This window comes from Pseudophryne corroboree, chromosome 5 (assembly GCF_028390025.1).
Source record: "Pseudophryne corroboree isolate aPseCor3 chromosome 5, aPseCor3.hap2, whole genome shotgun sequence".
Lineage (NCBI taxonomy): Eukaryota > Metazoa > Chordata > Amphibia > Anura > Myobatrachidae > Pseudophryne > Pseudophryne corroboree.
In genome coordinates, this window is record NC_086448.1 from 200,158,158 (window position 1) to 200,184,776 (window position 26,619).

Below are 26,619 nucleotides of genomic sequence, written 5' to 3' on the forward strand. Positions count from 1 at the left end.
CCTCATTCCGAGTTGTTCGCTCGCTAGCTGCTTTTAGCAGCATTGCACATGCTAGGCCGCCACCCTCTGGGAGTGTATCTTAGCTTAGCAGAATAGCGAACGAAAAATTAGCAAAACTGCTACTAAATAATTCTTAGCAGTTTCTGAGTAGCTCCGGACCTACTCACAGAGATGTCACAAACACGCCCTGCGTTTGGCCAGCCACTCACCCATTTCTCCAGACACTCCCGCGTTTTCCCTGACACGCCTGCGTTTTTTTGCAAACGCCGGGAAAACGCTGAGTTGCCGCCCAGAAATGCCCCTTTCCTGTCAATCATTTACTGAACATCAGTGCGATTGAAAAGCGCCGCAGAAGCCACAGCAAAACTGCTAAGTTTTGTGTTAAATAACTAAGCGCATGCGCCCTGCGTGCCTTGCACATGCGCAATGTGCAACAAATCGCAGCATAGCGAAAATCGGCAACGAGCGAACAACTTGGAATGACCCCCTTAGTCTCTTCTGAGTCATACTGACTTTGGCCACAAATGTGGTCTCATTGCAATTTCCATTTCCACCTTTGCGGCTATGTTTTCACAAATCTGTGATGTTGAAGCTTGTTTCATATTTGCTCATATAGGCTTTCATTTAAACCTAGGATCAAATACAGCAGCACCCCTGGAATTATACGGAAGCACCCCAGGACTTATACAGCATAGATAGCACCCCTGGAGAATTACACAGCACAGCAGACAGGCAATAGCACCCCTGGACTTAAACGGCAGTAGGGCAGCACTCCTGGACTGATAGGTCAGAGGAGCAGTACCCCATATAGGGCAGCACCCCTGGAATGATGTAGCAAAGAAAAAATGTGCAAGACGGAATTGTTCTTGGGTCCTTGTCCTTGGGCCCTCCCACCCACCCTTATGATGTATAAACAGGACATGCACACTTTATCACACCAACAATTTCAGCGACAGGGTCACGACTGTGGCTGAAATTATTGGTTTGTTTGGGCCCCCACCAAAAAAGAACCAATTACTATCTCGTTGCACAAACTGGCTCTACAGTGGCAAGATGTCATCCTCATCCTCAGACCCCGCCCACACACACACACACACACTTCAGTGTTTACATATTCATCCTCCTCCTCACAGAGAAATAATATTTAAACTAACCACATCATTTAATATTTAAACAAACCACATCATTTAGGTGTCAGTGGACTGTTTACGCTATTACCCAAAGTTTCTGAACTTAACAATTACTTATGATGAATGCGCTGCAGGTAACGTATAAGGGAGGATGTTCTTACGTGGTTAATGTCCTTACCCCTACTTATTATGGATTGACAAATGCAATAGATGGCTTGACACCTGTTGTACGGATTTTTGGAGAAATAATTCCACACCGAAGAGGTGGCTTTTTTGGTATTTTGCCTTGGCATCACAATGGACTTTTTTTTAACTGTCTCCACCTGTGCCTTAGTCAAACAAACCACATCACCATCAGAATCCTCATTGTCAACTTCCTCCTCAGCGCCAGCTACACTCATATCCTCCTCATCCTGGTGTACTACTACAGTGACATCCTCAATCTCAATATCAGCAACTGGACTGGCGGTGCTCTTCCCAGCACTTGCAGAGGGCGTGCAAATGGTGGTAGGAGCCTCCTCTTCCCATACAATGTTGTGAAGGTCAGGCCTAGACATCACAACCGCGGACAGTGCTAGCACTCCTGTATTTTCACAACACCCCTGTAATTTTACAGCATACATGACCAGTGTACTTTTATTTTAACAGAGGCACACCTGTATTTTTACAGAATACAGGACCAGTGTACTTTTATTTTCACAGCAGCACCCCTGTATTTTTACAGCATACAGGACCAGTGTACTTTTATTTTAACAGGAGCACTCCTATATTTTCACAGCATACAAGACAGGGCCAGTGTACATTTATTTTCACAGCAGCACACCTCTATTTTTACAGCATACAAGACAGGGACAGTTTACATTTATTTTAACAGCAGCACCCCTGTATTTTTACAGCATGCAGGACCAGTGTACTTTTATTTTAACAGCAGCACTCATGTATTTTTACAACTTACAAGACAGGACCAGTGTACATTTATTTTCACAGCATCACCCCTGTATTTTTACAGCATACAAGACAGGGACAGTGTACATTTATTTTAACAGCAGCACCCCTGTATTTTTACAGCATACAGGGCCAGTGTACTTTTATTTTAACAACAGCACCTCTGTATTTTTAAAGCATAGAGGACCAGTGTACATTTATTTTCACAGCAGCACCCCAGAATTTGTACAGCATACAAGGCCAGTGTACATTTATTTCACAGCAGCACCCCTGTATTTTTACAGCATACAGGACAAGTGTACTTTTATTTTAACAGCAGCGCCCCTGTATTTTTACAGCATACAGGACCAGTGTACTTTTATTTTAAAAGCAGCATCCCTTTATTTTTACAACATACAGGACCAGTGTACTTTTATTTTAACAGCAGCACCCCTGTATTTTACAGCATACAGGACCAGTGTACATTTATTTGCAAAGCAGCACCCCAGAATTTTTACAGCATACACCCCTGTATTTTCACAGCATACAACACAGTGACAGCCAGGACAGCAACACCCATGTACAGTTGCAGCACCCCTAACAGCACATGAAACACCAGTGACAGCCAGGACAGCACCCCTAACAGCATAGGGACACCACAGTGACAGGAACAGCACCCCTATAGAGCACACACTGACCCCACCTGACACCACCACCCACTGAGAGACAGAGGTCTGTCTCCCTCATTCTCCAAGTCTGAAGTGAAAATGGCAGCGATGTGTGGCTCCTTATATGGAATCCAAAACCCGCAAGAATCTGACAGTGAGATAATGATGTTTTGTCTTGTTCTGGGATCCAAGTTTGGTGGGAAGTCCCAAGCCGGACTCGGATTCTGGCTCAGAACGTTATGTTCAGGGGGTTTTGATTCTCTAAGAACCGAACCCGCTCATCTCTAATTTTTATTAAACCGACTGTATAATGTATCATTATTACATGGACCGATAATTTCAGCCCACAGTACTATTAGAAGTAAAGATCATACCCCAGGAAACAAGTTACAGTAATACTACCCAGGGCCAGATTAACTGGGTGGATGGAACTACAGCTCCAGGCCTGCAAATAAAAATAGGCCCATCATCGTGATGGCAAGATGATGACCATCCGCCCAGCTTGCCATGCAGTCGGCTATAAATCATATTATTAAAGTTGTGTTTCTATTTTCCTGACAAAATTATGCAATATTTCTGCTTTTAGTTATTAGGAAGACATAGGAGCTGATAGTTTAGGGGATGTACATGCCCACATGGCTCTAGCCTCACCCACATATGGCCCTGATAGTTGTATTATGAGCAAGGCATGGGGATAGCATGGAGTTTTATGGAGGAACTGGGCACCAAAGGTGAAGACCATGACTAGCCTGGCTATAATGGCTGACCCACTGGCATTACTGCATTGGCTAATCCAAAATGCACATGGGTCTTTGGTTCAGGGGTCCCACATTGCACCCCCTGCACCCATATGATTATGTTTACCTCTTCAAAGTCCTCCGTTAGCCGGTGCTGCAGACAGAAGTTACTGGGAAAATAACACTATGGCCATTTACAAGAGACCTACACAAGTGTATTAGTAATGTCTCTGGGAACATAGCGTGATGACCACATTCCCAGAGACAGAAAGGAGGGTCCCCACACGGAGCCTGCACACGGGCCCCCTCCTCTCTTAAACTGGCCATTCATTACTGATTACCATTACACAGTTACTATACATTTTAAAACTAAAGGGCTGATTTAGAGTTGCACATACTGTATATCCTGTTTCAGATGGATCTGTGCAGGCACCATAGTTCAATCAACATTCACATCTTTGAGCAACTTCGGGTGATTCAAAACTGTACACCTCTACACTGCATCTCCACTTGCAGCTGAGTGGGTGTAACTGTACATTCACTCATAGGATAAATGTTTTCAGGGTGTGTCAGGGGCATGTAGATTTGCAGAGATCGGTCTGATCTCAGATGGATCTCTGACAGTGATGGTGGCTTCTCTCACAAGTAGATGTATGGTGCAAACTGACTACAGTTAAATTCCACCAGATCCTAAGTCAACAGGAAATGGTCTTTAAAGCTAAACATGAAATAACCATATAATGCAGCATCACATCTTTAATTACATGAGAAAAAGAGGTAATGCTTATTGCATTGGATGCATACATTCAGAGGCTGTAAGGAGTTGTACTTTATTGCCACAATCTCTGTATTCAGTGTTGTGATACAAGTTCAGACTCAAGGCTGGATTATAGGCAGGTTGACCAGGGAAGTTGATCTGGGCCCTCACGTACAGGATAACCCACAGGGCCACAACTTGCTACTGGCATTCTTGCCTGACCCACAATGCTGCCGTCAGCATGAGAGACGCTGAGACCACGCTGAGATGCTCAGAGGGTGGAAGTAAGGAGCATAGACTCGAACGGGAAGCGGTCAAAAGCCGTCGGAAGTCACTGCTCGGGGGGACAGAGAGCATGTGGCACGGAGTTTGGGGCTCGGAACATGGGGCTGTGAGTGTGTGCTGCTAGTTCCGTGCCTGCACATAGCACCGATAGGCAGGCAGGTGCGGGGCCTGTAGGAGCCGGCATCGGAATGGGCACTGGTGTGGAGGATTGGCTCGTAGGAGCAGGCATTGGAACAGGCATAAGTGAACGGGCATAACTGATCATGTGGAGTGTCACTGCGCTCATTGTGGGGTCTCCCAGATCTCTGTGGGGTCGCCCTGTCCTGTGTGAGATCCTGACACGCAAGTATCATCATCTTTATCTTTTTTTATACTTTTATTATATACTGATGCTCACAGGCAGAGGGTAATCAAATCTGTATATGTTAGGGGTGTGCACCAGGCCATTTTTCAGGCTTTGTGTATTAGTTTTGGATCTGGATCTCCTTCTTGTTTTGGATCTGGGTTGGTTTTGCCAAAACCACCCTTGTGGGTTTTGGTTTTGGATCTGTATTTTTCGGAAAAAAAAAAATCAAAACAGCTAAAATAACAGATTTGGAGGGTGTTTTTGTTCCTACAGTATTATTAACCCCAATAACATTCATTTCCACTAATTTCCAAACTATTCTGAACACCTCACAGCTCACAATATTGGGGGTAATGCAGTCTGGATCGCTGCAGCGGCAGAGATTGCAGTCTGAAGCCCTTTGTGGAATGCGCACACACAGCCTCATTGTCACAGTACTTATGAAAATAAAATAATTATTGCATAGTACACTGGGGTACAGCACAAACAAAAAAAAAATTATAATTATAATTTAAGGCTTTGGTTTTTAGCTTTTATTATTGTAATTTTACACTGGGGACAGATCTCCCCTTTCAAATACATAATAGAAATATATTTGTTTGCTCTGGATCACACACAGAGGATATATAGCAGTAGTGTATGGCAGTACTGGTAGTCGTCACTGAGTGACGCATCAATAGAAATATATTTTTTGCTCTGGATCACACACAGAGGATATATAGTAGTAGTGTACGGCAGCCGCTGTACTAGTAGTTAGAGTGACGCACCAATAGAAATATATTTTTTTGCATTGGCTCACATACAGAGGATATATAGCAGTAGTGGACGGCAGTACACAGCCACTTAGATAGAGAACAACACCTGTTTCATATACACAGCCACAGTATGCTATATGCAGTGCACTGTCTACTATGCAGAGCCCTAACAAAGTGACAGTCACAGCACACCTACACAAGCAGCACCCCAGGTTAACTCAACTCTCCTGCTGCAACCCCTCTGGTCTCTCCTGCCTCCCTTCCCTAACCTCCCTATCTGATTGCAGCACAGAATACAGCACAGAGTACCGCACAGAATACCGCACAGAAGGAACACATCCTTACTGTGCACTCTCCAAGGGGGTCATTCCGAGTTGTTCGCTCGTTATTTTTTTGTCGCAACGGAGCGATTAGTCGCTAATGCGCATGCGCAATGTCCGCAGTGCGACTGCGCCAAGTAAATTTGCTATGCAGTTAGGTATTTTACTCACGGCATTACAAGGTTTTTTCTTCGTTCTGGTGATCATAATGTGATTGACAGGAAGTGGGTGTTTCTGGGCGGAAACTGGCCGTTTTATGGGTGTGTGCGAAAAAACGCTACCGTTTCTGGGAAAAACGCGGGAGTGGCTGGAGAAACGGAGGAGTGTCTGGGCGAACGCTGGGTGTGTTTGTGACGTCAAACCAGGAACGAAACTGACTGAACTGCTCGCAGATGCCGAGTAAGTGTGGAGCTACTCAGAAACTGCTAAGAAGTGTCTATTCGCAATTCTGCTAATCTTTCGTACGCAATTTTGATAAGCTAAGATTCACTCCCAGTAGGCGGCGGCTTAGCGTGTGCAAAGCTGCTAAAAGCAGCTTGCGAGCGAACAACTCGGAATGACCCCCCAAGTCCAGGGTGAAGATGGCGCAGATCACCGGGACTATATATAGAGTCCAAAAACCGCGAGATCCGAAAGCGGGATGATGACATTTTGCCTTGTTTTCGGATCCGAGTTAGGAGCGAAAAACCAAGCCTGACTCGGATCCGGGCTCGGCCGCTCATCCCTAGTATATGTATTTGTCTTTCTGTATCTGTACTAGAATTGGATTGTAGTGCTTTGAGTGTATAGTAGTGTGCTTTTAGTAAGGTATCTCTACCCAAGGGGGTACAGATATACATTTGACTTACATATAATATAAAGAGTATTCCACGTAGATTAATAGGGGTTTAGCAAATCAAATTAGAATGAGTGGGAGCAGGATTGAAAATCTCACCCAGTGCATATCTTGCCAGATGTATGCACACTTGGAGCAAGTGTTCCAGGATGAGTACCTCTGCACAAGGTGTAAGCAAATGGTCACTTTGGAAGCCCAGGTAACTGATCTAAAGCAAAATATTACAACACTGAGGGAGATTGCCAATCTTGAACAGTTTGCAGCTCACCGTGGATGCATTAGGAGAGCAGGGTGAAGGACGATGAACAGGTAGGCAGTTGGGTTACAAAGAGGCAGGCCAGCTCTGAGCTGAGCAATCCCAGTAGATTTGCCCAATTGGACGAAGATACTGGGGATGGCAGTGCAGAACTGGGGGAGCTGGGGAGACTGTTTCCTCTAGCAACCAGCGGAATGGTCCCACCGGCATAGAGGGTAATGTTGTTACTGAGGCACCAAGACAGATTGGAGTGGTAGGGGATTCAATCATTAGAAAGGCAGATAGGATAATCTGATAGTTGCTTAGTCTCCCGCATTCTGCAGGAAACTCCCTGAAATAGTAGCAATCTCCCTCACTCCCTGAGTAGTCCAGCAATCTCCCTGATTGCACCTTATCCCCATTGTGAAGCTGTTACATTCTTGGGGGGGGGGGGAGATCAGAGATACATACATACAAATGAGATCAGCAGTGCCATTTTCTTGCATTGGTTATAAAGCACAATGATCCCTATGGCTACATGCATATTAAATAAGGTTTCTCATGGCCACTTCCAGTATATGGAAGCTCTTGTAAAACAAAGTACACAAACAATTCCTGAAAAATATCAGTGTATTCAAATAGATCTTACTAACTTTGGGACTTATTTACATTTGGATGTAAGTCATGTTTATGACACACCTCTCAGATGTAGCAGTACACGTCCGTGCTGATAGGTGTTACTTTCACAATCTCCTTGAGATGACTTTTCGAAAGTAGGCAAGTAGTGTATGGGTAATCTGCTACCGGGACTGTGATCATCATATAGTGTGTTGTCTTCCAGGGTGCTCGGGTACAACATATCGCCGATTGGGTAGACAGATCGTTGGGAGGGGCTGGGAATGACCGTACGGTCTTGGTGCATGTTGGCACCAACGACCAAGTTAGAGGTAGATGGGATGCCCTTAAAAATGATTAGAGGGACCTTGGTCGGAAACTTAAGGCAAGGACATCTAAAGTAATATTGTCTGAAATATTGCCTGTGCCACGCGCTAGCCCAGGGAGGCAGAGGGAGATTGGGGAGAGTAATGTGTGGCTAAGAGATTGGTGTAGGAATGTGGGATTTGATTTCTTGGAACATTGGGCAGACTTCTCGGTCAGGCGCCATCTTTATTGTCATGATGAAGGGGGCAGAAGGGGGCAGCAGTGCTTGGGGAAGAATGGTCAGAAGGTGGGAGGACATTTGAAACTAGGTGTCAAGAGGAAGGGAATATCAAAAAATTGAAAGTTGAAAATCAAGAATTAAAAATCAAGAGTTTCAGTAAGAGCAGCAAGGAGAGATGTATTAAGAAAAATGAGGGTGGAGAGGGAGGAAGGTGAAAAACAGACAAAAATGGTAAACCAAAGAAAGTACAAATAAGTAAGGAAATTCTATCAATGCATACAAATCCCAAGATGAGAGTAAATAAACTAAAGTGTATGCTTCCAAATGCAAAAAGCCTATCGGGAAAAATGGGGGAATTAGAAGTTATAGCAATGCGCAAGCAATATGACATAATAGGTATTACTTAGACATGGTGGGATGATTCTCATGACTGGGCAGTAAATTTGGAGAGCTATACTCCATTCAGGAAAGACATGGCAAATTAAAGGGGAAGATGAGTATGTCTTTATGTTAAGTGAATCTATAAACCAGACATAAAGGAAATTTTGTTTACGAGGGTATTTGTGAAAATATAGAATCGTTATTGGTGAAAATATCAAGTGGAGATAAATCTTCAAAGAAGCTACTAATAGGGACATGCTATAAACCGCCAGATATTAGTGTGACTGAGGAAGCGCTACTCTTACAGCAAATTGAAAAGGCTGCAGCAATGGGAGAAGTGTTAATTATGGGGGACTTTAATTATCCAGCCATAAATTGGACATATGAGTCAGGTGATACAGTTAGGGGTAATAGGTTTTTAAACATGCTTAAAGATCACTATTTGTACCAAGTAATTGAGGAACTAACTAGAAATAGGACTATACTTGACTTAGTAATAACAAATAATATAGAGGTAATACAGGTTGAGTATCCCTTATCCAAAATGCTTGGGACCAGAAGTATTTTGGATATCGGATTTTTCTATATTTTTGAATAATTGCATACCATAATGAGATATCATGGTGATGGGACCTAAGTCTAAGCACAGAATGCATTTATGTTTCATATACACCTTGTACACACATGTTGAAGGTAATTTTAGCTAATATTTGTAATAACTTTGTGCATTAAGCAAAGTGTGTATACATTCACACAATTCACTTATGTTTCATATACACCTTATGCACATAGCCTGAAGGTCATTTATACAATATTTTTAGTGATGACAATGAAAAAGCAGAGAAATTGAACGAATTCTGTTCGTCAGTATTTACTAGAGAGGAAAACATAGTGGGAATAGCACATAACAACAGAAATGATAAAGTCCAGTTACATAATAGTTGTTGAAGTGAGAAGGAAGTTCACGAGCAACTACGTAAAATTAAGATTAATAAATCTCTGGGGCCTGATGGACTATACCTAAGGGTTCTAATGGAGCTAAGCTCAAAAATAGCAAAGCCCTTATACTTAATTTTCAAAGATTCAATTACATCTGGCTTGGTTCCTAGGGACTGGCGAATAGCAGATGTAGTGCATTTAAAAAGGGAAGTAAGACACATACTGGAAATTACAGACCGGTAAGTCTGACATCTGTAGCGGGGCAAATATTGGAAGGTATATTAAGGGATAGCATTCAGGAGTACTTGGGGTGCTACAAGATCATTAGTAGGAATCAGCATGGGGTTGTGAGGGATAGGTCATGTCAAACTAACTTAATTAGCTTCTATGAAAAAGTGAGTGAGAACTTAGATCTGTAAAATGCTGTGGATGTGGTCTTTTTAGATTTTGCTAAAGCCTTTGACACAGTGCCTTACGTGAGGTTGATTTATAAATTAAGAGAGCTTGGCCTAGGAAGCAGCATTTGTACCTGGGTCAAAAATTGGTTGGAAAACTGGGAATTAGAGAGTGGTGGTCAATTGAACATTTTCTATCTGGGTTAAGGTATTAAGTGGTATACCGCAAGGGTCTGTACTAGGGCCACTTCGGTTTAACATATTTATAAATGACATAGGAGAAGGTCTTGAGAGTAAAGTGTCCATTTATGCAGATGACTCTATACTGTGCGAGATAATTAAGTCAGATCAGGATGTTGCCTATCTTCAGAACGACTTAATTAAACTGGAGGTTTGGGCAGCTTAGTGGAGTATGAGGTTTAATATAAAGAAATGCACAGTTATGCATTTTGGGACCAAAAACAAACATGCAATCTATAAATTAAATGGGGTAAATGTAGGGAAATCGGAAATGGAGAAGGATTTGGGGATGTTCATTGACAGTAAATTTAACAGCAGTGCCCATTATCAGGGTGCAGCAGCTAAGGCCAATAAGGTATATGCATGCATAAAAGGGAAATAGAGACAAGGGAAGAGAGTGTAATCCTGCCACTGAATAAATTGTTGGTACGACTGCATCTAGAATACTGTGTACAGTTCTGGGCACCACACTATAAAAAGACATCATGGAACTTGATAAGGTTCAGAGAAGAGCTACAAAATTGATTAAGGGCTTAGAGTCATTGGATCATGAGGAAAGGCTAACTAGGTTAGATATGTTTACACTAGAAAAGAGGCGTCTAAGAAGGTTGCAATGGCTGACTCAATTGATATGTTTAAAAAGGGTTAGACAAATTTTTAGCTGAAAAAGGAATCCAAGGATATTACCTTTAATAATAATGCATGGTAGTATATTGGTCAGTAAAAGTAAATCCAGAGCATAGCAGTATATCAAAATATAGGTTAAAATTAATGGACAAATTGTCTTTTTTCAACCTCGACAACTACTGTATATAACTATGTAACTATGTGTCTTGGGCATGGGAGCATCGCAGATGAAATGTAATTATGAGGCAATGCTGCCATCAGTGCACACAGCAGGTAGAATTGGTCTGGACTCCAAAGCAATGGAGGCCATTTTTATTTGTGGGGGCCTTATAAGTTGGTTTCCCAGGGGCCCAAAAGACACTCTTAGCAGACCTGCCACCCATTCTGATTTTGGTTGAATAGTCAAATGTTGACCAGCAGAGAGACCACTATGACACCTGGCGTGCTGTAGCCATGCCTCTATCACCCCCAACCAGAATATGTTGGGAATTATGATCATAGTCATTGGCGTATCTAGAATGGGTTCAGGTTGTGCCCACACCACACAACCTGTAACCATTTATTATACAGTACTTACCCCTCCAGAGTCCCATGTTGGCCAGTGCTTCAGACTGAATTAACTTGGAAAATGACATGGCAGCCACTTGCCCAGTGATATGCACAAGTGCAGTAGAGATGTCCCTGGTAATAATAAATTGACACCACATTCGTGGAGACCTGTGCATGCGCAGTAAACTCCAGCACAAAGTCATAGCCTACAGTGCTGTGGCCACTGCCAGAGAGGATGGCACCTGCAAGAGCCTGCACACGGGCCCTCTCCTCTCTTGGGGGTCTATTCATGAAGCAGTGAAAAGAGTGGAGAAGTGAGCAAGTGAAGAAGTTGCCCATGGCAACCAATCAGGTGTTACGTATAAATTTATAGAATGCACTTGATAACTGTTACTTCAATGCTGATTGGTTTCCATGGGCAACTTCTCCAATAAGTCACTCCTCCATTCTCTTCACTGCTTCATGAATAGACCCCTTAATCCGCCCCTGATCATAGTTAAAATTAACTGCAAGGATGGTTGGCTGTTGTTCACATATTTAAAGGAACAGCACAGCAAATGCTTCCAGATGCTGTACAGAAAAACCAAACTGTCACAGATATGCATTGTACTGTAAGTGTATACATTTAATCACTGTAAAAGGACCATAACAAATCATCAGACATACTGTAAGAATAAGTCTGAAAATCTAATCTAGTTCTTAAAAGCGTTATTTCAACAAGTTTGTGTTCTCAAGAGACAAATCCGTGATTCCAAAAAGGTTGGACGTGATCTCATAGGTCACTGTGGAGGAGGTATACAAAGATATATTTACGTCAATTAAATTGGATTGTTCTGTTACTTCATATATACACTGTGTAAATCAATTCACTATTAAATAGCTCAACCTAGTAAATCTTCAGTGTAATTCAATAATTGAGCTCACAAAGGCAAAAATTCTAACATCCAATTTAAATGAACACGGGTTGGGGATGTTGGCCGTATATTGCTGTCTTGCAGGATACCATAGATTTTTTTGACAGCGGCAACCCAGATGCCTTCCCTGACTCAGGTTGTTCTCCTGCCAATTTAAGCAGTTTTGATGAGGTGTGAAGACAGATTAATGCTTAGTACATTTTACAGTACTGTTAAGAAGACACATTAAAAGAGGCCGATTGGCCCTCACTAAAGTGCTGTAATGGTGTGAGCTCATTCATTCCATTACTTCCAATCAGCTGACTACAGAATAGAGGTGCTGTCAAACTCATCCTGAATTTAACTGTCGGCAGTAAATGTCTTTCTGCAATATGCAATCCAGTGTCATAACTAGTGTTTGGTAGACTCTAGTGCAAAATGTACAATGGGGTAACCAAATTCCTATAAGATAGCTACAGCAATTGTTATGACAGGGAATGTATTTACTACGAGGAATCACAAAGCACTGGAAGATATTTATGAAAACAGTTGCACAGAAGTTGTGCAAAGCAACTTGGAAAAAAAATGCGCTAAATGTCCTCCAAATGTACAGGTTTCATATACTGTACATTAATTACACCAGATTTCAGTTACTCTGGGGCAGATGTATTAACCTGGAGAAGGTATAAGGAAGTGATAAACCAGTGATATGTGCAAGGTGATAAAGGCACCAGCCAATCAGCTCCAATATGTAAATTAACAGTTAGGATCTGATTGGCTGGTGCCTTTATCACCTTGCACATATCACTGGTTTATCACTTCCTTATGCCTTCTCCAGGTTAATACATCTGCCCCTTTGTCTCAGGCTCAGGCACTACATGTCAGCTAAAATGTGCCACAGCCCACCACCAAGATCTGTCCATTTTGGAGAAGTTGTAAATGCTTTGAGATGCAAGGGGTACAGTTTATTTAAATGTCTGGGGATCCTGTTTCATAAATACAGTATGGTGCTCTGCCAAATTGCCATCACTGCAAAAATTAGCAAAGATTGATAAACACCTGCATTATATACTTAATCAAGTAAAGATCATCTGCATAGCTTTGGACAATACAGCATAAGTATTGTTCTTTTCCTCGCATACCCACCTCCCCCGCACCCCCCAACGCTACACACACACACACACACACAAGCCCACCCAATAGCAGATTGGTGAAAGGCCCTGGACATCCACCAATCATTGTGGCCAGATGTCTCCAATGCATAAAAATAGGAAGCACATTTACAATAATAAAAAATATTTTAGGCTTAGGTCAAGTGGGAACCTGTGTGGTAAATTTTGTCCCTTGTGAAGCAATTGTCATGCCTTCTTCTGTGACATCATCAACTACCTAAAGCCGAAAGGGAATTTAGGAAATAAACATATTTTATATGAAAGAAAACACATTCAGCGGGATGAAATGGCATCTGAGTTCGCCAGAGGTACGGGATGCTAGCCGATCTGGGACGCTTTATTAAAGGGGCAATCACTTACAAGGCAAAATAACGTCCGATATCGGTCGGCATCCTGCCCATAAGATCTTAAAAAGAAAAAAGAAAGCTGTTTAAAATGTCGTAAAATGATAAAAACTAGATAAACTTGTAACAAGAACTGAAAACCCAGGCTGATATTATTATAAATATGCTTGAAAAATCATCAGCAACTTTTCTAGATACAGTAGATCATTTTAAAAGCCTACTGTATTCTAATAGGAAATGAAGTTCTAGATTTAATAAATTGATGCTGCTTGTATTACAATGGCATATATGGGTGTTTTCCCAGCAATAGGTCTCATTATTGCTTTGCCCCAAAACTAGAAAGGGGTACGGGGAAGCCTACTTATCAAGTTTAATGATAGCACCTGTACCCCAATAATACCTGTTCTGCTATCATCATTTCAGGTTAGCGATAAGTGATATTTTTATTATTGCCGTAAATAGTTGCAATACTCCTCTATGCGATCGGAGACGTTTTCATAAGTATGCCCCCTGGTATTTATTATGTATTATGAGTGTTTTTTTTTTTTTACTGTATATTGGTTTTGATAATAATTATAATCTACAGTATCTAGTAACATATAATCTAAATAAATATTATGTTCTCAATTCAAGCCATCTATTGTTATACACAGAAAACGGATGTAATTACTGTACTTTCTGTATCGTTAAGTTACTGAGCCATTGATAACAGTGATATTTCACTACCTATATTCCAACATTATCACTAGTCCATTAACCAAACTAACGGCTCTTGTATGTCATACAAGAAGACACATGAAGACAATGTCATGGAAACACGCCTTTGATGAGCTTGTCACATGCTGGCAGGAGAAAGGACAGAGGTAGCTGTCTGAAGAGACATGACAGCGGACTCACCAGCAAGCACATGTCAGCAATTATGTGAAATCCACTCCAGAAGACACTGCACTGTGACAGCGATCAGTCAGTGAACAGACAGAACATACAGAGCAAAAATGGTTCTATTCATATGAGTAACATTTATCAAAACAGTGTTATTTTTATTTGCAATCTTATTTACGTAGCTCTGCCATTTCACACAGCATTGTACAGAAAATATTTAATCGTTCACATCACCTGCCCAGTTTAATCTTGCAATCTAAATTATTTTGTTTGCTGCACATTGCTATTTTTTTAAAATAATTGCAGGTGATACTGCCTGGCTGCAGTAACTCCCCGCATCCCTCCCTGCTGACCACACATTGGGGGTCATTCCGAGTTGTTCGCTCATTGCCGATTTTCACTATATTGCGATTAGTCGCTTACTGCGCATGCGCAAGGTTCGCAGAGCGCATGCGCTTAGTTATTTTACACAACAGTTAGGTATTTTACTCACGGCATAACAAGGATTTTTCATCGTTCTGGTGATCGTACTGTGATTGACAGGAAGTGGGTGTTTCTGGGCGGAAACTGGCCGTTTTCTGGGTGTGTGCGAAAAAACGCTGGCGTTTCTGGGAAAAACGCGGGAGTGTCTGAAGAAACGGGGGAGTGTCTGGGCGAACGCTGGGTGTGTTTGTGACGTCAAACCAGGAACGAAACTGACTGAACTGATCGCAATGGCTGAGTAAGTCTCGAGCTACTCAGAAACTGCTAAGAAATTTCTATTCGCAATTCTGCTAATCTTTCGTTCGCAATTCTGCTATGCTAAGACACACTCCCAGAGGGCGGTGGCTTAGCGTGTGCAATGCTGCTAAAAGCAGCTAGCGAGCGAACAACTCGGAATGAGGGCCCTTGCACAGTCTCTCAGGTCCCAGGTACAAATGTGCATCATGCAGGGCTCATCTTCACTGGATTTATGGATTTTCTCCCTTTGATAAGTGGACTGCTTATATAGCATACGTTATTCATAGAGCACTTACATCAGGGCTGTCCAAATCGGTCCTCGAGATCTACCAACAGTTCATGTTTTACAGGCCTCCACGTGATCTGTAGTATTATCAGTTAGGAATGAATGCAGCACATCTTAAAGAGAACACCTGTGCACCAGCTAGGTGGTCTGGAAAATGTGAACTGTTGGTAGATCTCGAGGACTGGTTTGGCCTGCCTTGACTTACATGTTATGCAGCCCTGAAGACAGAGAAGATTGCGACACAACAAAATAAATGTTGCAAGTCAGATGGTGACGCTCATGGTTTTAAATAAATAACGGGTCCACTTGAATCTCTAAAGTAAGAATGAAATGTGAGTGCTGCCAACTGATTACAATATTCTATGATGTTGTGGAGTATTGTATCTTCATACAGAAATGGCTGCTAAGTCTGTACCAAGTACATACAGAGATATATATATATATATATATATATATATATATTAGTGATGTGCACCGGACATTTTTCGGGTTTTGTGTTTTGGTTTTGGATTCGGTTCCGCGGCCATGTTTTGGATTCGGACGCGTTTTAGCAAAACCTCCCTGAAAATTTTTTGTCGGATTCGGGTATGTTTTGGATTCGGGTTTTTTTTACAAAAAACCCTCAAAAACAGCTTAAATCATAGAATTTGGGGGTCATTTTGATCCCATAGTATTATTAACCTCAATAACCATAATTTACACTCATTTTCAGTCTATTCTGAACACCTCACACCTCACAATATTATTTTTAGTCCTAAAATTTGTACCGAGGTCGCTGGATGGCTCAGCTAAGCGACACAAGTGGCCGACACAAACACCTGGCCCATCTAGGAGTGGCACTGCAGTGTCAGGCAGGATGGCACTTCAAAAAAATTGTCCCCAAACAGCACATGATGCAAAGAAAAAAAGAGGCGCACCAAGGTCGCTGTGTGACTAAGCTAAGCGACACAAGTGGCCGACACAAACACCTGGCCCATCTAGGAGTGGCACTGCAGTGTCAGGCAGGAAGGCACTTCAAAAAAATAGTCAACAAACAGCACATGATGCAAAGAAAAAAAGAGGCGCAATGAGGTAGCTGTGTGACTAAGCTAAGCGACCCAAGTGGCCGACACAAACAACTGGCCCATCTAGGAGTGGCACTGCAGTGTCAGACAGGATGGCACTTAAAAAAAACAGTCCCCAAACAGCACATGATGCAAAGAAAAAAAGAGGCGCACCAAGGTCGCTGTGTGACTAAGCTAAGCTACACAAGTGGCCGACACAAACAACTGGCCCATCTAGGAGTGGCACTGCAGTGTCAGACAGGATGGCAGATTAAAAAAATTGTCCCCAAACAGCACATGATGCAAAGAAAAAAAGAGGCGCAATAAGGTAGCTGTGTGACTAAGCTAAGCGACCCAAGTGGCCAACACAAACACCTGGCCCATCTAGGAGTGGCACTGCAGTGTCAGACAGGATGGCAGATTAAAAAAATTGTCCCCAAACAGCACATGATGCAAAGAAAAAAAGAGGCGCAATGAGGTAGCTGTGTGACTAAGCTAAGCGACCGAAGTGGCCGACACAAACACCTGGCCCATCTAGGAGTGGCACTGCAGTGTCAGACAGGATGGCACTTCAAAAAAATAGTCCCCAAACAGCACATGATGCAAAGAAAAAAAGAGGCGCACCAAGGTCGCTGTGTGACTAAGCTAAGCGACACAAGTGGCCAACACAAACCCCCGGCCCATCCAGGAGTGACACTGCAGTGTCAGGCAGGATGGCAGATTAAAAAAATTGTCCCCAAACAGCACATGATGCAAAGAAAAAAAGAGGCGCAATGAGGTAGCTGTGTGACTAAGCTAAGCGACCCAAGTGGACGACACAAACACCTGGCCCATCTAGGAGTGGCATTGCAGTGTCAGACAGGATGGCACTTCAAAAAAATAGTCCCCAAACAGCACATGATGCAAAGAAAAAAAGAGGCGCAATGAGATAGCTGTGTGACTTAGCTAAGCGACCCAAGTGGCCGACACAAACACCTGGCCCATCTAGGAGTGGCACTGCAGTGTCAGACAGGATGGCAGATTAAAAAAATTGTCCCCAAACAGCACATGATGCAAAGAAAAAAAGAGGCGCAATGAGGTAGCTGTGTGACTAAGCTAAGCGACCCAAGTGGCCGACACAAACACCTGGCCCATCTAGGAGTGGCACTGCAGTATCAGGCAGGATGGCACTTCAAAAAAATAGTCCCCAAACAGCACATGATGCAAAGAAAAAAAGAGGCGCACCAAGGTCGCTGTGTGACTAAGCTAAGCGACCCAAGTGGCCGACACAAACCCCTGGCCCATCCTGGCCATCCTGCAGTGTCAGGCAGGATGGCAGATTAAAAAAATTGTCCCCAAACAGCACATGATGCAAAGAAAAAAAGAGGCGCACCAAGGTCGCTGTGTGACTAAGCTAAGCGACACAAGTGGCCGACACAAACCCCTGGCCCATCCAGGAGTGGCACTGCAGTGTCAGGCAGGATGGCAGATTAAAAAAATTGTCCCCAAACAGCACATGATGCAAAGAAAAAAAGAGGCGCAATGAGGTAGCTGTGTGACTAAGCTAAGCGACCCAAGTGGACGACACAAACACCTGGCCCATCTAGGAGTGGCATTGCAGTGTCAGACAGGATGGCATTTCAAAAAAATAGTCCCCAAACAGCACATGATGCAAAGAAAAAAAGAGGCGCAATGAGATAGCTGTGTGACTAAGCTAAGCGACCCAAGTGGCCGACACAAACACCTGGCCCATCTAGGAGTGGCACTGCAGTGTCAGGCAGGATGGCACTTCAAAAAAATTGTCCCCAAACAGCACATGATGCAAAGAAAAAAAGAGGCGCACCAAGGTCGCTGTGTGACTAAGCTAAGCGACACAAGTGGCCGACACAAACCCCTGGCCCATCCAGGAGTGGCACTGCAGTGTCAGGCAGGATGGCAGATTAAAAAAATTGTCCCCAAACAGCACATGATGCAAAGAAAAAAAGAGGCGCAATGAGGTAGCTGTGTGACTAAGCTAAGCGACCCAAGTGGCCGACACAAACACCTGGCCCATCTAGGAGTGGCACTGCAGTGTCAGGCAGGATGGCACTTCAAAAAAATTGTCCCCAAACAGCACATGATGCAAAGAAAAAAAGAGGCGCACCAAGGTCGCTGTGTGACTAAGCTAAGCGACACAAGTGGCCGACACAAACCCCTGACCCATCCAGGAGTGACACTGCAGTGTCAGGCAGGATGGCAGATTAAAAAAATTGTCCCCAAACAGCACATGATGCAAAGAAAAAAAGAGGCGCAATGAGGTAGCTGTGTGACTAAGCTAAGCGACCCAAGTGGCCGACACAAACACCTGGCCCATCTAGGAGTGGCATTGCAGTGTCAGACAGGATGGCAGATTAAAAAAATTGTCCCCAAACAGCACATGATGCAAAGAAAAAAAGAGGCGCAATGAGGTAGCTGTGTGACTAAGCTAAGCGACACAAGTGGCCGACACAAACCCCTGACCCATCCAGGAGTGACACTGCAGTGTCAGGCAGGATGGCAGATTAAAAAAATTGTCCCCAAACAGCACATGATGCAAAGAAAAAAAGAGGCGCAATGAGGTAGCTGTGTGACTAAGCTAAGCGACCCAAGTGGCCGACACAAACACCTGGCCCATCTAGGAGTGGCACTGCAGTGTCAGGCAGGATGGCACTTCAAAAAAATTGTCCCCAAACAGCACATGATGCAAAGAAAAAAAGAGGCGCACCAAGGTCGCTGTGTGACTAAGCTAAGCGACACAAGTGGCCGACACAAACACCTGGCCCATCTAGGAGTGGCACTGCAGTGTCAGGCAGGATGTCACTTCAAAAAAATAGTCCCCAAACAGCACATGATGCAAAGAAAAAAACAGGCGCAATGAGGTAGCTGTGTGACTAAGCTAAGCGACCCAAGTGGCCGACACAAACACCTGGCCCATCTAGGAGTGGCACTGCAGTGTCAGACAGGATGGCACTTAAAAAAAATAGTCCCCAAACAGCACATGATGCAAAGAAAAAAAGAGGCGCACCAAGGTCGCTGTGTGACTAAGCTAAGCGACACAAGTGGCCGACACAAACAACTGGCCCATCTAGGAGTGGCACTGCAGTGTCAGACAGGATGGCAGATTAAAAAAATTGTCCCCAAATAGCACATGATGCAAATAAAAAAAGAGGCGCAATGAGGTAGCTGTGTGACTAAGCTAAGCGACCCAAGTGGCCGACACAAACACCTGGCCCATCTAGGAGTGGCACTGCAGTGTCAGACAGGATGGCACTTCAAAAAAATAGTCCCCAAACAGCACATGATGCAAAGAAAAAAAGAGGCGCAATGAGATAGCTGTGTGACTAAGCTAAGCGACCCAAGTGGCCGACACAAACACCTGGCCCATCTAGGAGTGGCACTGCAGTGTCAGGCAGGATGGCACTTCAAAAATATTGCCCCCAAACAGCACATGAGGCAAAGAAAAAAAGAGACGCACCAAGGTCGCTGTGTGACTAAGCTAAGCGACCCAAGTGGCCGACACAAACACCTGGCCCATCTAGGAATGGCACTGCAGTGTCAGGCAGAATGGCACTTCAAAAAAATAGTCCCCAAACAGCACATGATGCAAAGAAAAATGAAAGAAAAAAGAGGTGCAAGATGGAATTGTCCTTGGGCCCTCCCACCCACCCTTATGTTGTATAAACAGGACATGCACACTTTAACGAACCCATCATTTCAGCGACAGGGTCTGCCACACGACTGTGACTGAAATGACTGGTTGGTTTGGGCCCCCACCAAAAAAAGAAGCAATCAATCTCTCCTTGCACAAACTGGCTCTACAGAGGCAAGATGTCCACTCATCATCATCCTCCGATTCCTCACCCCTTTCACTGTGTACATCCCCCTCCTCACAGATTATTAATTCGTCCCCACTGGAATCCACCATCTCAGGTCCCTGTGTACTTTCTGGAGGCAATTGCTGCTGGTGAATATCTCCACGGAGGAATTAATTATAATTAATTTTGATGAACATCATCTTCTCCACATTTTCTGGAAGTAACCTCGTACGCCGATTGCTGACAAGGTGAGCGGCTGCACTAAACACTCTTTCGGAGTACACACTGGAGGGAGGGAAACTTAGGTAGAATAAAGCCAGTTTGTGCAAGGGCCTCCAAATTGCCTCTTTTTCCTGCCAGTATACGTACGGACTGTCTGACGTGCCTACTTGGATGCGGTCACTCATATAATCCTCCACCATTCTTTCAATGGTGAGAGAATCATGTGCAGTGACAGTAGACGACATGTCAGTAATCGTTGGCAGGTCCTTCAGTCCGGACCAGATGTCAGCACTCGCTCCAGACTGCCCTGCATCACCGCCAGCGGGTGGGCTCGGAATTCTTAGCCTTTTCCTCGCACCCCCAGTTGCAGGAGAATGTGAAGGAGGAGACGTTGACGGGTCACGTTACGCTTGACTTGACAATTTTCTCACCAGCAGGTCTTTGAACCTCTGCAGACTTGTGTCTGCCGGAAAGAGAGATACAAAGTAGGTTTTAAATCTAGGATCGAGCACGGTGGCCAAAATGTAGTGCTCTGATTTCAACAGATTGACCACCCGTGAATCCTGGTTAAGCGAATTAAGGGCTCCATCCACAAGTCCCACATGCCTAGCGGAATCGCTCTGTTTTAGCTCCTCCTTCAATGTCTCCAGCTTCTTCTGCAAAAGCCTGATGAGGGGAATGACCTGACTCAGGCTGGCAGTGTCTGAACTGACTTCACGTGTGGCAAGTTCAAAGGGTTGCAGAACCTTGCACAACATTGAAATCATTCTCCACTGCGCTTGAGTCAGGTGCATTCCCCCTCCTTTGCCTATATCGTGGGCAGATGTATAGGCTTGAATGGCCTTTTGCTGCTCCTCCATCCTCTGAAGCATGTAGAGGGTTGAATTCCACCTCGTTACCACCTCTTGCTTCAGATGATGGCAGGGCAGGTTCAGGAATGTTTGGTGGTGCTCCAGTCTTCGGCACGCGGTGGCTGAATGCCGAAAGTGGCCCGCAATTCTTCGGGCCACCGACAGCATCTCTTGCACGCCCCTGTCGTTTTTTAAATAATTCTGCACCACCAAATTCAATGTATGTGCAAAACATGGGACGTGCTGGAATTTGCCCAGATGTAATGCATGCACAATATTGCTGGCATTGTCCGATGTCACAAATCCCCAGGAGAGTCCAATTGGGGTAAGCCATTCTGCGATGATGTTCCTCAGTTTCCGTAAGAGGTTGTCAGCTGTGTGCCTCTTCTGGAAAGCGGTGATACAAAGCGTAGCCTGCCTAGGAACGAGTTGGCGTTTGCGAGATGCTGCTACTGGTGCCGCCGCTGCTGTTCTTGCTGCAGGAGGCAATACATCTACCCAGTGGGCTGTCACAGTCATATAGTCCTGAGTCTGCCCTGCTCCACTTGTCCACATGTCCGTGGTTAAGTGGACATTGGGTACAAGTGCATTTTTAAGGACACTGGAGAGTCTTTTTCTGAGGTCTGTGTACATTTTCAGTATCGCCTGCCTAGAGAAATGGAACCTAGATGGTATTTGGTACCGGGGACACAGTACCTCAATCAAGTCTCTAGTTGCCTCTGAATTAACGGTGGATACCGGAACCACGTTTCTCACCGCCCAGGATGCCAAGGCCTGAGTTATCCGCTTTGCAGCAGGATGACTGCTGTGATATTTCATCTTCCTCGCAAAGGACTGTTGGACAGTCAATTGCTTACTGGAAGTAGTACAAGTGGGCTTACGACTTCCCCTCTGGGATGACGATCGACTCCCAGCAGCAACAACAGCAGCGCCAGCAGCAGTAGGCGTTACACTCAAGGATGCATTGGAGGAATCCCAGGCAGGAGAGGACTCGTCAGACTTGCCAGTGACATGGCCTGCAGGACTATTGGCTTTCCTGTGTAAGGAGGAAATTGACACTGAGGGAGTTGGTGGTGTGATTTGCAGGAGCTTGGTTACAAGAGGAAGGGATTTAGTTGTCAGTGGACTGCTTCCGCTGTCACCCAAAGTTTTTGAACTTGTCACTGACTACTGATAAATGCGGTCCAGGTGACGTATAAGGGAGGATGTTCCTAGGTGGTTAACGTCCTTACCCCTACTTATTACAGCTTGACAAAGGCAACACACGGCTTGACACCTGTTGTCCGCATTTGTGTTGAAATAATTCCACACCGAAGAGCTGATTTTTTTTGTATTTTGACCAGGCATGTAAATGGCCATATTCGTCCCACGGACAACAGGTGTCTCCCCGGGTGCCTGACTTAAACAAAACACCTCACCATCAGAATCCTCCTTGTCAATTTCCTCTCCAGCGCCAGCAACACCCATATCCTCATCCTGGTGTACTTCAACAGTGACATCTTCAATTTGACTATCAGGAACTGGACTGCGGGTGTTCCTTCCAGCACTTGCAGGGGGCGTGCAAATGGTGGAAGGTGCAAGCTCTTCCCGTCCAGTGTTGGGAAGGTCAGGCATCGCAACCGACACCATTGGACTCTCCTTTTGGATTTGTGATTTAGAAGAACGCACAGTTCTTTGCTGTGCTTTTGCCAGCTTAAGTCTTTTCATTTTCTTTTCATTTTTCTAGCGAGAGGATGAGTGCTTCCATCCTCATGTGAATCTGAACCACTAGCCATGAACATAGGCCAGGGCCTCAGCCGTTCCTTGCCACTCCATGTCGTAAATGGCATATTGGCAAGTTTACGCTTCTCATCAGACGCTTTCAATTTTGATTTTTGGGTCATTTTACTGAACTTTGTTTTTTGGATTTTACATGCTCTCTACTATGACATTGGGCATCGGCCTTGGCAGACGACGTTGATGGCATTTCATCGTCTTGGCCATGACTAGTGGCAGCAGCTTCAGCACGAGGTGGAAGTGGATCTTGATCTTTCCCTATTTTAACCTCCACATTTTTGTTCTCCATTTTTTAATGTGTGGAATTATATGCCAGTATCAATAGCAATTGCCTACTACTATATATACTGCGCACAACTGAAATGCACCACAGGTATGGATGGATAGTATACTTGACGACACAGAGGTAGGTACAGCAGTGGCCTACTGTACCGTACTGCTATATAGTATATACTGGTGGTCAGCAAACTGTGCAAAACTGAAATGCACCACAGGTATGGATGGATAGTATACTTGACGACACAGAGGTAGGTACAGCAGTGGCCTACTGTACCGTACTGCTATATATTATATACTGGTGGTCAGCAAACTGTGCAAAACTGAAATGCACCACAGGTATGGATGGATAGTATACTTGACGACACAGATGTAGGTACAGCAGTGGTCTACTGTACCGTACTGCTATATATTATATACTGGTGGTCAGCAAACTGTGCAAAAATGAAATGCACCACAGGTATGGATGGATAGTATACTTGACGACACAGAGGTAGGTACAGCAGTGGCCTACTGTACCGTAATCCTATATATTATATACTGGTGGTCAGCAAACTGTGCAAAAATGAAATGCACCACAGGTATGGATGGATAGTATACTTGACGACACAGAGGTAGGTACAGCAGTGGCCTACTGTACCGTAATGCTATATATTATATACTGGTGGTCAGCAAACTGTGCAAAACTGAAATGCACCACAGGTATGGATGGATAGTATACTTGACGACACAGAGGTAGGTACAGCAGTGGCCTTCTGTACCGTACTCCTATATATTATATACTGGTGGTCAGCAAAATTATGCACTGTACTCCTACTATATACTGTCTTACAATGCAGCACAGATATGGAGTGTTTTTCAGGCAGACAACGTATACTGGTGGTCACTGGTTAGCAAAACTCTGCACTGTACTCCTCCTATATAATATTATACTGGTGGTCCCCTGTCCCCACAATAAAGCAGCACACTGAGCACAGATATGGAGTGTTTTTCAGGCAGACAACGTATACTGGTGGTCACTGTCAGCAAAACTCTGCACTGTACTCCTGCTATATAATGCAGCTGCTCCCCAGTCCCCACAATTAAACAGTGTGAGCACAGATATATGCAGCACACTGAGCACAGATAAGGAGCGTTTTTTTCAGGCAGAGAACGGATAAAACTGGTGGTCACTGATCAGCAAAACTCTGCACTGTACTCCTCTTATATTATACAGCTGCTCCCCAGTCCTCCCCACAATTAAGCAATAAAGCACAATCAAGTTCAACAATAAACGGAGAGGACGCCAGCCACGTCCTCTCCCTAACATTTCCAATGCACGAGTGAAAATGGCGGCGACGCGCGGCTGCTTATATAGAATCCGAATCAATCGCGACAATCCTACAGCGGGATGATGACGTTCGGGCGCGCTCGGGTTAACCGAGCCATACGGGAGAATCCGAGTATGCCTCGGACCCGTGTAAAAAGGGTGAAGGTTTCCGAGGAACCGAACCCGCTCATCACTAATATATATATATATATATATATATATATATATGTATGTGTGTATATAAAATATATATATACATACAGTATATATAATAATGAAAGAGTCAGGAAAATACACAAATACATTTTGCTTGATTAAGAAAAGTCTTTACAGCTGTTTGATTATTTGATGTTACAGAGAACATTGGGCCTGAGTTGTACACATTGGGTATGCGAGATTGGCGGTCGGGATCCCGTCGGTCAGCATACCAATTCCGGGATCCCGACCGCCAGAATGCCAACTTGTGGGCGAGCGCAATGAAGCCCCTTGCAGGCTCGGTGGCTAGCTGCACTCGCCACAGGTTCTATCCCACTCCATGGGTGTCGTGGACCCCCACGAGTGGGAATATCCCTCGGGCCCCTGTCCGCATTCTGGCAGTCGGGATCCCGGCGTAACTACATCCCTGTTGTACAATATTGCACAGTCACAGGGAAGCAGCTATGCAATACCATAAAGCTAATATACTAATGCAGCAGGAGGCATCTGGTATACATAAACGCCCTCTGCCTGCTTCCGTGATCCGCTGAGGTGTCTCAAGACTCACCATCGGACCACTCTGCGGGACCATCGGTCATTTCAGTAATCTTCAGGTTACTCAGATTTCTATCTCAGATCTGCAGCCAAGGTCAGTAAATCTGCATCACCAGATACAGACACTGGCTTCAGCACTCCCAAAAAATGGAGGTGACCTGCTTCTGTTTTGAGGAATGGACCCGGTCCCCACCCCTTCTCTCCCAAACGCCCTCAGCCTGTCAATCAGGCTGAGATTTAGGGGCACTGCATGTGAGGACGCGGGACCCATTCTGCACATACACAGAACGGGTCCTGAACATACACAGTGTCCCCTCCATCGAACTGGTACACTAACCAAGCGTACAAGTCTGAATAAGGCCCATTGTGCAGATCAATTGTAGAGATTCCCAAATCAATCCATTTTGGTTCCCCGATTAAATGCAATATGAGAATGGCCAAGAAGGATGGATACTTTTCTAACCAGTGCATAGCTTTTCACTTGTGTTTCTAATATATAATGATGTACTTTTACTTCCCTGAAGTTATCATAAATGAGACCAATGAAATACCTTATTTTAGTTTTATGAAAAATAAGCACATAATCTCTCTACCACATGCGCAGAAAATAGTCCATCATTATGTCACATCTCCAGTGAATGACATGCATTTCTGAGAAACACACTCCTTTATATTACCTGTATTTCTACATGAAACAGCCTTCATTAACTTTAATAATCTATTGATTTCATCAGACATCCTTCAAATTGAACACTTAAGTGTCTGTCTAGACCACAAGTAATTGGCAAGTCAGCTATGCCACAGCGCTATAGCATTATTGCAAATATATGTCTGCAAAAACAAAACGCACTTGAATATCAAATAAATCCCATCAGGTATACTCAAGAGCAGAGGCAATGTCATTTAACAGTGATATCTTGCATACTGCTTAGAGAAACACAGTAATTCACTATAAATAAAAGTAAGGTGTCTACATTCGTTTATGATTCTGCACAAAG